Source organism: Zonotrichia albicollis, chromosome 1, assembly GCF_047830755.1.
Source record: "Zonotrichia albicollis isolate bZonAlb1 chromosome 1, bZonAlb1.hap1, whole genome shotgun sequence".
Taxonomy (NCBI): domain Eukaryota; kingdom Metazoa; phylum Chordata; class Aves; order Passeriformes; family Passerellidae; genus Zonotrichia; species Zonotrichia albicollis.
The window spans coordinates 32,243,773-32,257,300 of NC_133819.1; the positions used below are offsets into that span (position 1 = coordinate 32,243,773).

At 42.7% G+C, this 13,528-nt stretch overlaps 1 protein-coding gene across 6 annotated transcripts in view; it reads right to left on the reverse strand.

The window, feature by feature from the left end:
- The window catches only part of HYCC1 (hyccin PI4KA lipid kinase complex subunit 1), a 42,760-nt gene extending 29,666 nt beyond the window's left edge, over positions 1 to 13,094 (reverse strand). For 2 of the 6 annotated variants that reach the window (XM_026799264.2, XM_005480862.4), the window contains exon 1: positions 12,920 to 13,048. The gene's annotated coding sequence lies outside the window, so the exon portion shown is untranslated. Of the gene's footprint in view, positions 1 to 12,036; positions 12,177 to 12,919 lie in introns of those variants that run through there. The other 4 variants (XM_074537367.1, XM_074537357.1, XM_074537342.1 and 1 more) reach the window with 3 other exon arrangements.
- Positions 13,095 to 13,528: the final 434 nt, after the last annotated feature.

Below are 13,528 nucleotides of genomic sequence, written 5' to 3' on the forward strand. Positions count from 1 at the left end.
GGTTGCTCCCCCAGCACACTCTTCTAGTTTTCTCTCAGTTCCTTTCTTGGCCTCTATCAACAGCCACTGCTAGACAATAAGGTTTCAGAAATTCTCATCTGGTTCACTATGGTCATTCTATAGTCTTCTGCACAATAAAGTAGTGAACACACAAAAATAACTGTTCTGAACATTTGTTTCCAGTGGTTTGTAAAGATTACTGAACCTTAGGAAGTGAAACTGCAGTCAATTTTAATTTTATCTTGCCAAAGGCATTATTCAGTTTTCCCCTCCCCTCTGTCAGCAATAGAAGCAACCATAGATAGACACTCTTATCCAGAGCTTACACTTTGTATCACAATGTGGAACATCAGCCTTAAAGAGTCAGGAGTCAGTGGACTCTTCCATTATACAGATTTGAAAAAGACTTCCAGATCCTGTGCACATATGCTTCTCCACCAATTTCACACTTGGAATATGACAAAGTGATAGATATTTGCCCACCAAATGGAAAAGTTCTCCTGAATGATACCCATTACAATTTTTAAAAATTTACATTCAGCCACAGATGACAGACCTCAATTCAGTTTTGGTGCCAGCAATTAAGGAAAAAACAGTCTACAGAAAGCAATCATACATCAGCTAGACCATACAGAAACTATAAGTAACTGTCTTAAATGCAGTTGTTTCTTGTGCAAAGTATCCAGTACCAGAAAATACTGTTTGGAGGTTTCTGGGCTGTAAAGCATCAAATACTTAAAGTATCAAACTGTACCTCAGTCTTTTACAACCTTTCAATTCTGTCAAGAGGGGGAAAAAACCAAACAAAAACCAACAAACCTGTGGGTGAGGTCATGAAACCACAAGGCCATTTGCATTGCTGGTAAACAGTCACATAGGCACACATGACCCAAAACATTCATGATTAAAGATTTCTAAAAAGTCTCAAGCAGAAGGTAAGACTCCTAACAGCACAGGCTTTTGAAGATTTTAATCCCTATCTTTGACTCCTGGCAAACTTATTTGCTCAATTTCAGATTAGCAATCAATTACAAACCATATTTGTACTCAACTAACCTTGTATTCACCCTTTACTACCAAGGGGAATTGTCTTCCAAAACAACCAAATTACTCATGCCAGTCAAACAAGTCACCAGGACAGAGATAAGAGACTACAAGCACTGATATATTCACTTGAATTTATACAAGCCATAGTAAATCAGATCTATATTGTTTGAGCAGGACAAAAGCAGCCCTAACAGTACAGCACCAAAATGAAGTAAGAGGAAATAACCTCCACAGCTTGAATTTTATTTTCTCATTGTCCTCTATTACTTCTTCCTAGCTACCTTTTTAAATCCTGATTTACTATTTCTCCCCTGTAGACTACTGCACAAATACACACTCTAAGTACATCTGCCATGCTGAAAACCAGAGTCAGCCAAAACTGACCACCTGTAAGTCAACTTACACCAGGTACACCCCATTCCCTGGCATGCAGAATCCCTACTCTTTCAAGCTATTTCATCTGGAGTATATCCTCAAACATTAGCTTTGCTATCATCTGTAATTCATTAATAGTTTCAGTATAGAGAAATAAAGTAAGATTTACTACTTTCAAAGCAGTTTTTTAGCAGCTAAAATATACTTGCTTCCACTTTTATTTCATGCAAACATTACTGTTTACATCTTATTGACTCTAAGAAAGAACAGATATATAAACAGCATAATCTTAGACAGAATAAAACACACATAATTGAAAAATCTTGTCTTAATTGTCCTTATGTTTTCTGGATTAATATAGTTAACTGTTCCAACACATACAAAGAAAAATCAATATAACTATATGCATCATACAGAAATAGAATTCAAATTAAGTCACATTAAAATGAGTACAACCATAAGCTTAACCAAATAAATGAATTAGAAAGCTTTAGAAATCTTGTCTGTTTTCTGTGTGTCAAGACTTCCATAACTCGTGTTGAGAACATCAGTGAACTGGCATTTAATTCCAAAGTACATGACACAGTGCTCTCATCACTTCTGCAAGAGAAAGCAGTGCTGCACAAGTTCACCCCCTAGAAGAAACATTCTGTACAGAACCCCAAACATACTGTTCTTTTACACCTTAGCTCCCTAAGCCCAAAGTACACTACATCCCTATGAAGTCACCCAAAGGCAAATTTGAAACAGTGAAATATAATAAACTATAGAGAGAATAATTGTGTTACAGTTTTGATGTTAGTATTGCATTTAAGCCTTGAACTTACCAGTGGCCTTCTCACAAGCATTATTTTGGTAGCAATGCTGTGACATGCAGTTCCTTGCCTCCTCAACCTTCAATACTACCACAGTATTATCTTTACAGGCAGTTATACACTTAATCTATTTGTGAAGTCAACTTGCTGCAAGCTAATTTTAAAAACCAAGTTTTGTTTTCTAAGTGAAAATTGCAAGTCATCTCATGTTAGAGTTTGTTCAGTACATTCAGCCATATGAAAAGAAAGGTGTTGGGTAATCCAGCTGCTGAAAAGCTCTCAGTGTAAAGCATGCACAGGCAGATGCTGCACAATAGCTTGAGTATGACTAAAAAGCATGTGGAGAACTGAGCAGGGCCTGTGCCTCATCTCTGAGCATTGACTGTAAAAGACACAATTTTAACACCTTCTACCATTACAGCACATAGTTTCAGGTAGTACAAATCCAGAAGCATTCATCTGGCAAGTAGTTTAGCAATGACCTACCAGAAGGAAAAAGATGCAGTTCACAAAGCAGGACAGAGGTTTGAGAGACTCTTCAGCTGCTTTTTAGCAGCAACATTTAAAATGCAAGACTTTTGACTAAACTTCCCAATTCTGCTGGCTAAGAATGAGATTTTAGGAGACTGCCTATTTCCAACCCTACTCTAGGTATCTGCACCTCATTCAATTTGGAAAACAGAGATGTCTACCTCTAAAACCATGGCAACCTGCAAGCCAGACACTAACTTTAGAATATACTTCACAAGCCACATGAGGAAGAAATTTTGTAGCAGCTCTTGGGACTTCATTTCAACTCAATCGCCCTTCTGCCTCCATAAAATGTAAGGAGCTCCACGAACTGAGAACTGGGCAGCAAAAGTCCCAGGTGCTTCAGAAGTGACTTATGACAGGATCAGGCCAGGACAGGGTTAATTTTTGCAGCAGCAAGGAAGGGCATAGTGAGAATCCAGATGCTATTCTCTCATCATTGCCAGGGGAAGCACTCTGGGTAGCCAGTTCTGCATGGTGAGCAATCATGTGTGAATTGTTTGCCTATTTTGTACAGTTTGTTATTGATAGTGTAGCTGTTACTGTTCACTTTCTTATTCAATTTCTGTTTCCAGTAAATTGTTCTTATCTCAACCTGTAATCTTTACTTTTTGTGTCCCTAATTTTCTTCTCCATCCCTACTGCAGGGGAGAGGGGAAAAGGAGACTGAGTGAGTAGTTGTGGTTTGGAAGGTTTCAGTGGGAACATTAAATTGGGGAGCACTATTCCTGTGCCAGGACAGCCTTATCTGGTGAAGCACGGGCCTCTCTTTCAGGCCAAACCCATTCCAAGGCACCCTTCACAAAGAAAAGGGAACTCTTCCCGGGCTCCCACTGACTTCCCTGGATTGGCGGTGTCACCACACTGGGCTACCCAGGGCAGATCTACAATATAGCATAATATCAGACATGCTCCAATACAACTGCAATGGAAAGGTTTCCTTTTCACTCCAGAACCTTTATTTGAAATAAATGCTATGATACATGCCATCACCCTAACCCTACCAATGCAGCAGCATCAGCATTCCTGATGGCTTTCCATCTGCAAAATACTTTCTCCAGTGTACCATTCTACCATATCCTAAAGATCATGAAAGTAAAGCAGGAACCTTGCTATCAGGAATACACCCCAGATTTTATAGCAAAAAGAGATCTATGATAGTCTACTGACAGGTGTTTTAGTAGCTCATTTTCACAGGGGGAAAACCCCAAAAAACTATACAAAGGTACATTTTCGAGAGGAGGGGTGCATCAATACTGCAGATAACCTTAAGACTTAGTTTTAGCGCTTGATAACTGCTCCCTGTTAAATTACAGAATTAAAATTATCAATGTATGCATGCAATGCATGTATCTAGCTGTGTTAAACAGTTTCAGGAGAAACATGCTTTATCTCTTCATGACAGTTCTCTCATTCTTCCTCATCCCTCCACCTTCTCCCACCCCCACAACAGCCCATCCGCATACACTCACAAGACTAGACACATTCAGCTGAAAAACATTTCAGAGCAACTAAGAACAATTTTGTGGGTTTTTACATACTTTACAAGCTACAGAAGAACATGACTTCTCAACTAAAATTTTTAGAGGAAGGACCCACGCTTCTGTCTCATTCAGAAGATACATCCAATACATTAAATGTTCTACTGTCACATAAAAATGCTGTAGTAGAGACAAAATATATGCAACTCAAAGTCTCAAGAGAATTTACTACCCTGTATGTCTTGCTCTGCATTGTAATTTTTTTTTTAAAGTCAAATCCCAAAAGCATAATACTGTCAAAGCAGAAAAGGATAATAACTCTCTTATGTTAAGAGATGTATTAATTTAGATTGAATTTGAGTTAGATGAAAAAGCTTTTAAAATAAAAGTTCCCATTTCATGAAAGCACCTAAAGGTCAGAATATTAATTACTCTAAGAAATAGAAAGCTAATAAAACTCAAATTATACAGGTTCTGGAAGGACTCTTTATTTGAGTTCAGATTTCCAAGTTAATTGGTATTATCAAGTAATCTGCCATTATTCCAAAGTCACAACAACAGAAAGCTTCTACAGAATTTATTGTTACCACTTTAGTAGCAGAAAACAGTTAAAGATTTAAAATAACAGAGCATACATTCATTTTCTTTTTCTCTTTCTACTACTTGCATTCTCATTAAATCACACAATGTCTTCTGCTCAGGACAGGCCTGACTTTTAAGGGCATTATTACATATCCTACATATCTAGTAGTCCTAGAAGAAGTGAGAAGTCATTAATTCAGAGTACTGGCTTAGAGCACAGATGTGATGATTTAGAGCCAGGCAAATATTTCTGTAGCTTAACTACAAAGTGGTCAAAATTTATTTCTATAATAATCTCAGGTCTGTGAACTTGAGAACTTGTTTTAGAGTATTGTGCTTACAAGCAGTATCTGAGAAGTCACTTGAATGGCAGGCACAGTTGTGACAATACATGGAAATTGGTCACTGATTGCACATGTACTTGGGGTGTAGTGGACTGGATGAACCAGAGCCAAAGGACATCAATACAGCCAAACAATCCTTGAACACAACATGTTCTGCTTGTAAAAACTGTCATAAGCACATGAAAGAAGTACTGCAGTGAACCCAGAGCAAAGCAACCTCCATCACTCTGGATTAAAAAAACCCAAATATAATTCAAGTGAATGGACACTTTTCAAACAATATGACATTTGAGAGTTAATCACACAAAACAAAAAGATCATACACCTCTGATTTAACATCTATAGACACATTTAAGGAACTTCTTCAAGGGCGTGGCATCGTTTGGTTCCTGTTTCATCACTTGGTTGACTTTCTATTCCTACTTTTGTCAGTTCCTCTATTTACTGTACAAGCAGGACCTTCATCTAGGTGCTCCTTCTTCCCTTGACACCCAAAGTGTCCACATCCTGCTCCACCTACTGAATTTATACAGGACTTTTATTCTACCACACCAAGAAGCAGCTGTAAATGGTTAAGGCAATTCCTGCCACTGTTTCACAGGATTGGAGTGGCTTTGTGAGCACAGGTGAACTAGCATCCACTTCTTTACCAAAACAGGACAAAACATAAGCCACTTTTGAATACCACTAAAATAGCAATGAACCAAAGATTTCCATTACTTCCTTAAGGAATGAATGAATGAATGTATGTGTGCACTATGTATGCAGGGGAACAGCACAGTTTAGAGATCTCCTCTGATTATGTTGTTTTAGGTGGAAAGTCATTATCATTCTTCCCTGTGCAGCTACAGTTTTCTAGTAACAGTCTGGGAGAAAATATCACTGCACAAATAACCATTCCATTCCAGTAAAAACCCTTGGTAACCAATGCAAATGCATATGCTTCAGATACTCTTAAATTTCAGTCTCAGAACAAAGAGAATGATATTGAAAATACATATACCCAACTAAAGCAAGGTAGCAAAAGAATTAAAAGTGGCAGAGACTGCAAATTTACTCAGTCAATCCCCAGCATGATGCAGAAGTGCTGGAAGAGTAGTTCTGCTATATTTGTACACATCACTGAAAAGTCAACAAAACTTCAACCAATTCCAGCTGAGACAACAGAATCCTGTTACTCCAAGCTGTATCATTACAGACTAAGCAAAACAGATGTTTCCTTTTTTGTGTTTCACTGAGTAACAGAAGAAATTTGATTGTCTGAAGTGTCTCATCACAACAAGACTGTTGTGAAAATGCCCCTTATTTACAGTGCCAACACATAATGCTGCTGAGAATACAGGGAGAGGGGTAAAGAAACTCAAAGTTTTTTGCTCAGCTTTACAATTAAATATAAATCATGCTCTCTTAAGACAGGCAGAAATTGGTAAATATTATAGCAGCACTCACAAAGCTGCAGATGCACGTGTAAGCAGATGTGCAGAATTACTGTCACAAGCCTCTCAGCTGCTCCTCTGGCTGCTGCACTGGGAATTTAGTTCAAAGCAGGGAAAAAAATGCAGGAGCCTATTAGTCTTTCTACACCTGACATACGGAGTCAATACAATTAGGAACATAAGAGATGTGAGTGGAAAGACTGCAGCTCATTGAGCCTAAAAGCTGTAACTGAGTAAAAACAGTAGCACAGCTGCAGCATGTGACAGACACGAAGCAGGCAGGTACTTTGGCACAGCCTAAAGGAAATCAATAAGAAATATATTCTTTTAACTGAGTGTATAGTAATTGGTTTAACCAGATGTGCTTTAATCACAAACTGTAGGATAATACTCAGCATTTCACTGGCAAAATGAGTCTAAATTAACTGTAAGGAACACAAAATTGTTGCTTTAGCACCAAGTACCAAGACCTAAGGAACTCCTCAACCCTGCTCCTTCCCCTACTTTGATCACACTGTTCTCCCCTTCATCAGCCTAACACCAAATACACGATGCTGCAGTCTACCTATTTCCAATCTGGAAGAAACACAATTTCCTTCAGCCAGCAAATCATGCAAAGGAGTAAAAAAAGGGAAAATAAAGAATAATTTTTATACCTGAAGATCCTTTAGTCTGCTTCCTCAGGTAGAGATGTGACTATAGCATACCTGACATGTTTTACACAGTACACTGAAAATATTCACAGTATCCTGACAGAGAAGGTAGTCGGTGTTAAAAACTTGTCAAATGCAATTTTAAAAAATTTACTAGGTCAACTTAATGCTTTTACACATTTTCCAGTCGTCTCCTTTAATACAGTAAATAGTATTACAGGATTGAAAAAAAATTAATAGAAAATAATTACTTTTACAAATCACTACATAGTACAGTCTTGTCCGTTAACCAGATGCTCATGGAGACCTTATATTATCCAGCACTAGCTATTGTACAATACTCAGACTACTAGACAGGTTAATTGTTGAGTATTAGATATAATTCCCTACCACATATTTAAAGTGTAATGGGATTTTTTTCCTCCTTTCCTAAAAAAAAGAACCACAATAAAATATAGCAAAAGGAGTGAATCATGGTGTTTAGCATTAGCAAAATATTAAAGTTGTATGCACTGTTCGTCAGGTTGAAATTAATGCCTTGCTGAAGCATAAATATTTATCCAGTGCAAACAGCAGGAAACCTTAGGAGACAGCATGGCTTTAAGCACTGAAGTGTATTAATTAGTACCCAGTGCAGCTTCAGAGCATGCTATGCTATTTTTAAATAAAGGTTAGATTCCAAATAGACAAAAGTAAAGGTATGAGATAAGATAGCCTAAGAAAGCTGTCTTTAATAGCTATCAAAAGTGCCCCAAGTACACTTTTTTTTTCACAAAGTTTAGAATGAGAGCTCTTGTGCCAATCAGGATGGAATACACACACTTAGCAACTTTTGTATCAGCAATAAGCATGTTTTACTAGTATTACTTTCACCTACATTTCTTTGCTATGCTTCAGTTGCTACACAGCATTTCATACCATCAGAGGTCAGAGATGGAAAAACAAAAACAGACATCTGTTTTGTAGAGATAACCATTTCTAAGTCTTAATCTCAACACTCAGATGATTCTTCAGCACTGCCAGTTATTTATAAATTAAGAAACGTTTCATGCACATTCTCACTTTCCATGGCATTCTCCATATACAAGAGTGATGATAATTAAATATCTGTCCAAATTCCATGTCCTTTATTGATTCCAGTTCTAATAAAAAATGCTACCAACAACCACAGTTTATTGAACCCATCTATTTTACATTTGCACACCATTTAGAAGTTAAACTGAAGCCTTATAAACAGAATCCTTAATTCATCACACAAACACCTACACCAACATCCTCCCCTTTCTGGCACTACAAGACGAAACAGGGTCACATTCAGACAATTTCAGGATTCACTTGGCTGTAAGTTAGACTGCTTGCACTCACAGTCTTTCCAGTTGTTAGCAAAGCATGCAAGTTCATGTGGGGATGTGACCAAAGAAATTGCCATAAATAACAGCTGCCCTCACAGACTCGGCCAAGATGCTATTTTTATTCTGCACCTCTTGAACGTGGTTCTGATTAGGGCAAAGGCTTCAAAACAGTTTCACCACAAGTAGAAGAAAATACTTCATATCCATTTAGAAATGCTATCAGCTGAAAACTATTACAGTTATTAGATCTTTCAGATGTTTGTTTTGGTGTTTCAGATTTTTTCTTTCTATCTAATACAAGAGTATTTGAGTTTTCATGCTAGAAAAGTTCTAACACAAATTCTGATAGAAATCTGATTTCCAGAAAGAACAAATGCAGAAGCATTTCACCTGTCAGCCTTGAGCAAAACTTTTTAAATGCTTTCAGATAACTTTAAGTAATTCAAGTGTCAGTTTAGAGAAAATCTCAAGTTCATGCAGAAGTACTTAATCTAAAAAGTGTGGGCATACACTTACACATTATAGAGGAAAGAGTCTGGCCATTGCAGGAATAAACATTTTAACGGCATGCAGAGCTGGAGCAGCAACTTTAAACACAGACTAGCAGTAATATGCAGTTGCTACACATTAGAAACATTTTCATACTTTAGTACTCCTTGTCTTCAACAACACCGACACAGGTTTCTGTCCTTATTCTGACACCTTGTTGCTGCCTTCCAAGATTATCTCACAAAGCATTTCAAGTAAACTAATCCAATTTAAGTTTCTAAATAACTGATGCTAATAAAAAATACTTTAATTCCAACACATTCTCCACTTCCAAATGTGCATTTCATACGTCACCATTTCAATTCTAGCAACTGAGTACAGCAAATGCCAAAAGGGCTTTTTTTCCTGGAACAGAAAGAAATCACAGATTTAAAGAAAATATCTCAGGCCTAAAATTCTAATTTAAGAGGTCTTTTTTACATATATATACTAGCATAATTAAACAGAACAGCATTAACAAAACAAAAGCTATAATTCTCCTAAGCAGGAAAACTACAAGATTCCAGTAAATCAACAACCTCTCTCAACTACATCCTACCAAGTACAAGCCAACACAGTGAAAGACACTGCATATAAACTGCAGGTTTTAAGCATGCTGTATTTCCATAATCCCATGGAAGTCTCAGAGATTAGACAGGGTCACTCCAGTCAGACTATTTAACCTCAGAATATAATTACAGATGGGCAGGTTTCAGTTCTTCTGAAGTATACAAGATTTGGTCTCTAGTTCTCTTCAAAGAAAACAGAGTATGCAGGCAGGGAAGGTCAGACTGTCAGGCTGCTCATTTCCTACACAGCAAGATCAGATCTCCTGCCTGAATTTCATGCACCTTGCTCTTGGAAGACTGACTGCTTGCTAACAGTGGACGTAACACACGTGAGTGCGGTGATTCACAGGTGTAACTTCCACTTCTGCTAACAGAACTGCCCACACAGCCCTATGGGAGACCTAAGGACAGATCAGCTTTGCACCCAGTCTTCCATTTGTGAGAGAGGAAGTGTGCTGGGTTATGCAGAGAGCACATCTGTCAGAGGGGAGGGCTGGCAATGAAACCTGACCTGGCAATTCACCTAACGGATTTAAGCCTAAGCTCTTCCCCATGCAGGCTTTGTATGTTTGCTGAGTGCACAGGTGATCTTTGTTAAAAGCCCAAGAGCCACTACATTTTAATATTCTCATCAACATACACATTTATTCCTCATGAAAGTTTCATCCTAAAGCCTCAGATATTCCACAAGTTCTTAGTCCCAAAGGGAAACCTGGGAACTGTGACTTTTCTCTAAGAAATCGTTCTGCAAACCATGCATTCTCCATACAACCTGAAAAAGACTCAGTGTCACATCAGACCATTTATTTTCTAATTAAAATAACCAGACATCAGCCAACACTTTATAACTAATAATTTAAACCTCCAGAATGAACAAGGTGATTTTAACATTGCACGCATTAAAGTCAGCGACAGGTTAAGATGCCAATCTAATATGTACCTTAAGGCAGGCTTCAATGAAAAATCAATTTCCTGACATGAACATGAGGAAGGTTCAAGATATTGAGTTTTAGAGGAATGTGTACTATGAATGAGACTTCAACTCAGTGACTTACTATTAGGTTTGACCCAGTCACATGCATCAGGAAATGGGCTTGTCTCCCAGCCTAGAGCCAGCCCCACTGCGCTAAGTGAAACACAGATGACACACACCAGTTGTAGTGCCCAGCCCTACAGTATCTCACACACAGGCTTGTGATACAAGTCCTCACAAAATTAGAATCCAAGTGACTTAACTACCCAGCTATGCCTGGGAACACGTCTCCCATGGCCTCTCTCAAGTGAAAGCAAACCCACCCAGCAGAATTCCAATGTGATCCTGCCCCTGACAGTCTTTTTCCTTGGAAGAAGCTTTCTGATTAAATATAACATGTCCCTTTAAAACAGCTCACTGCTGCAAGGAAGTGAATTGCTACAGTTAATAAATCATCCCAAGTAGTACAGAACTTCCTCAAAATTATCATCCCTCTGATAAAAGCCCTATTACAAGTGCCTTGCCTCACAAAGAGATTATCACAGAAGAGAAGCAGACAGGTTTTGTATTTCAGAATTAGTGGGTTTATACTTTTTTCCAGCTCTAGAGGAAAAAATACATCCAAAAACACTGCCAGAAGGATCTAAAATTCAACTTCAAAGTATACTACTTTTACCAAAACTATTTCACTGATGAAACTACAACAGATTGCAAATTAATTTGACCACATTATACAACATTACTTAGTTTTTGCAACATAAAAGAACTTGCTGAAAGGTGGAGAGAACAAAAGCAAGACGCCATTAGAGGTATGAAACTATATGATCTTTAAGGTCCCTTCTAACCCCAACCTTTCAATGATTCTGTGGAAAGCACAAACTTCTGAAAAACCACTGTAGCATGTAAGTCCATCACTGGAGGGGAAAACTGCAGAGAGGCCTTTCAGATACCACAAAATGCAGTCACCAACGTCACTCTGTGCTTTGCTCCACAACACTGCTTCTTGCCTCTCTGTAGTGCAATTTGCTCAGCTTGCCTTAAAAATTGCTACTAAATCTGAATTTGCAGCTAAGGACCCTAACACCAACCCTGTAGTCGAAGTTTTAATATTTGGCTTATCTACAGTCATTTCCTCACACCCCGGCAGTGCATGTTAAAACTCCTGAAAGGTCCATCCTAGCAGGACTTGATAATCTTCGAGTACACAAATCCGCTCCCTGCGAACCTAAGGCTGGGGAGCTTTTTCGGCAGAGAGCTAGAATTCAATTGGACGGGAAACAAACGTGATGGCTGTCGGGATTACATGGGACAAGACAAATCCAGGGGCACTATCTCTGCTTCCATCCTTACCTCTGACACACCAAGCACACGGAAGGCCACTTCAATCGGACGTGCTCTAGTGGAAGCACGAAGCCCGTGGAGGCACCAGCCCTGCAGCCGCGGCGCTGCCCGCCCGGGTTCCCAACTCCGCGGCTCGAACTGTTGCTGCCGCCTCCCGCATCCCCGCGGCGGGCACACCGCTCGCGGCGGCGGCGGCACCGCCGAACGCAGCCCGGGACGGGTCCGCAGCACGGAGCCGCTCCTCAGCACGCCGCCCAACTCTGCCCCAGCCTCCCCCCGAGGGTCCGCGGCGGCACCGAGCCCGCTGCCAGGCACCGCGCTGCCCGCCCCGCTCCGGGGACGCGGCGGGAGCAGCTCCTTTGTCTCTCCCGCAGCCCCGGCCGCCTTCTCCCCGCGGCACAAGGCGCCGCTGCCCCGCCGGCCCCCAGACGTCCCGGCGATGCCCGCCGTGCCCCGCCGCGGCTGGACCGGGTGCGGGCGGTGCGCGGCGAGCGGACGGCCAGACGCGGCCGGGATGCCGGCGGGGTGCCGGGAGGACCCGCAGGACTGGGGGAAGCCGCAACCGGTGCCCGGAGCGCCGCCCCGCACCGGGGGCAGGGTGCCGCCCTGCCCGTCCATCGCCCCTGGGCACCGGCCCTGCCCCCGGCAACTCCACCGCCCCCTCCCGGCCTCCTCCCCGTGCCCTGCACCCCTCGCCGCCCCGGCGAGCCACGGCCGCCCCAGCCGCGCGCCGCCGGCTGCCCCAGGGTGGGGCGCGGGACCCGCAGCCTGGGGGGGGCTCCGCTCGGGCGGCCGCGAGTTGCCCGACGGCCGTGGCCGCCCCGTCGGGATGCGCCAGCCCCGCGCGGGAAAAAAAGTTGTCCCTGCGGGAGCGACCGGGAAGCGAACTCACCCTCCCGCCCGGCGGCTCCGCCGCGGCCGCGACTCAAACTCACCCTCCCGCCGGGAGCGGCAGCGGCGGGCGGACCCCGCCCGGCCCCGCCGCTGCCTGGCGGCGGCCGCAGCCAACCGGAGCGCGCTGCGCGGTCACGCCAGCCAATGGCGGGGCAGAGCGGGCCGTGCGCGCGCCCCGCTCCCCGAGGGGCGGGGCCGGCCCGCTCCGAGGCCGGGCGGGAGCGGGGGACGCGCTGTGAGGGCGCCCCGGGGCGGGCACGGAAATCGGACCAGTCGCGGGCTCCGGGCTGCGGCCGGGCCGGGAGCCTGGCCGTGGGGGAAGCTTAGGCGGTGTCCGGAGCGCCGGGCAGGGTCGTGCCCCGCGGGGAGATGCGCCCTTCGGGGCAGCGCCCGCTCCCGAAACTGCCCCGCGAGCGCGGGTGGCAGCGGGGCTCGGGACAAGACGGGCGGCAGCGCTTGGGACGGGCTCGAGGGAGCAGCACCGGAGCTGCGAGTGCTCTGCCGCTGTCCCGAGTCACACGTCCCCCGGCCTGTCACTGGGAAATAAAGACGGACCCGGAGGCAGGCAGGTCTGGCAGTGCCCCCGCCCAACAAAGGTACCTCTGCC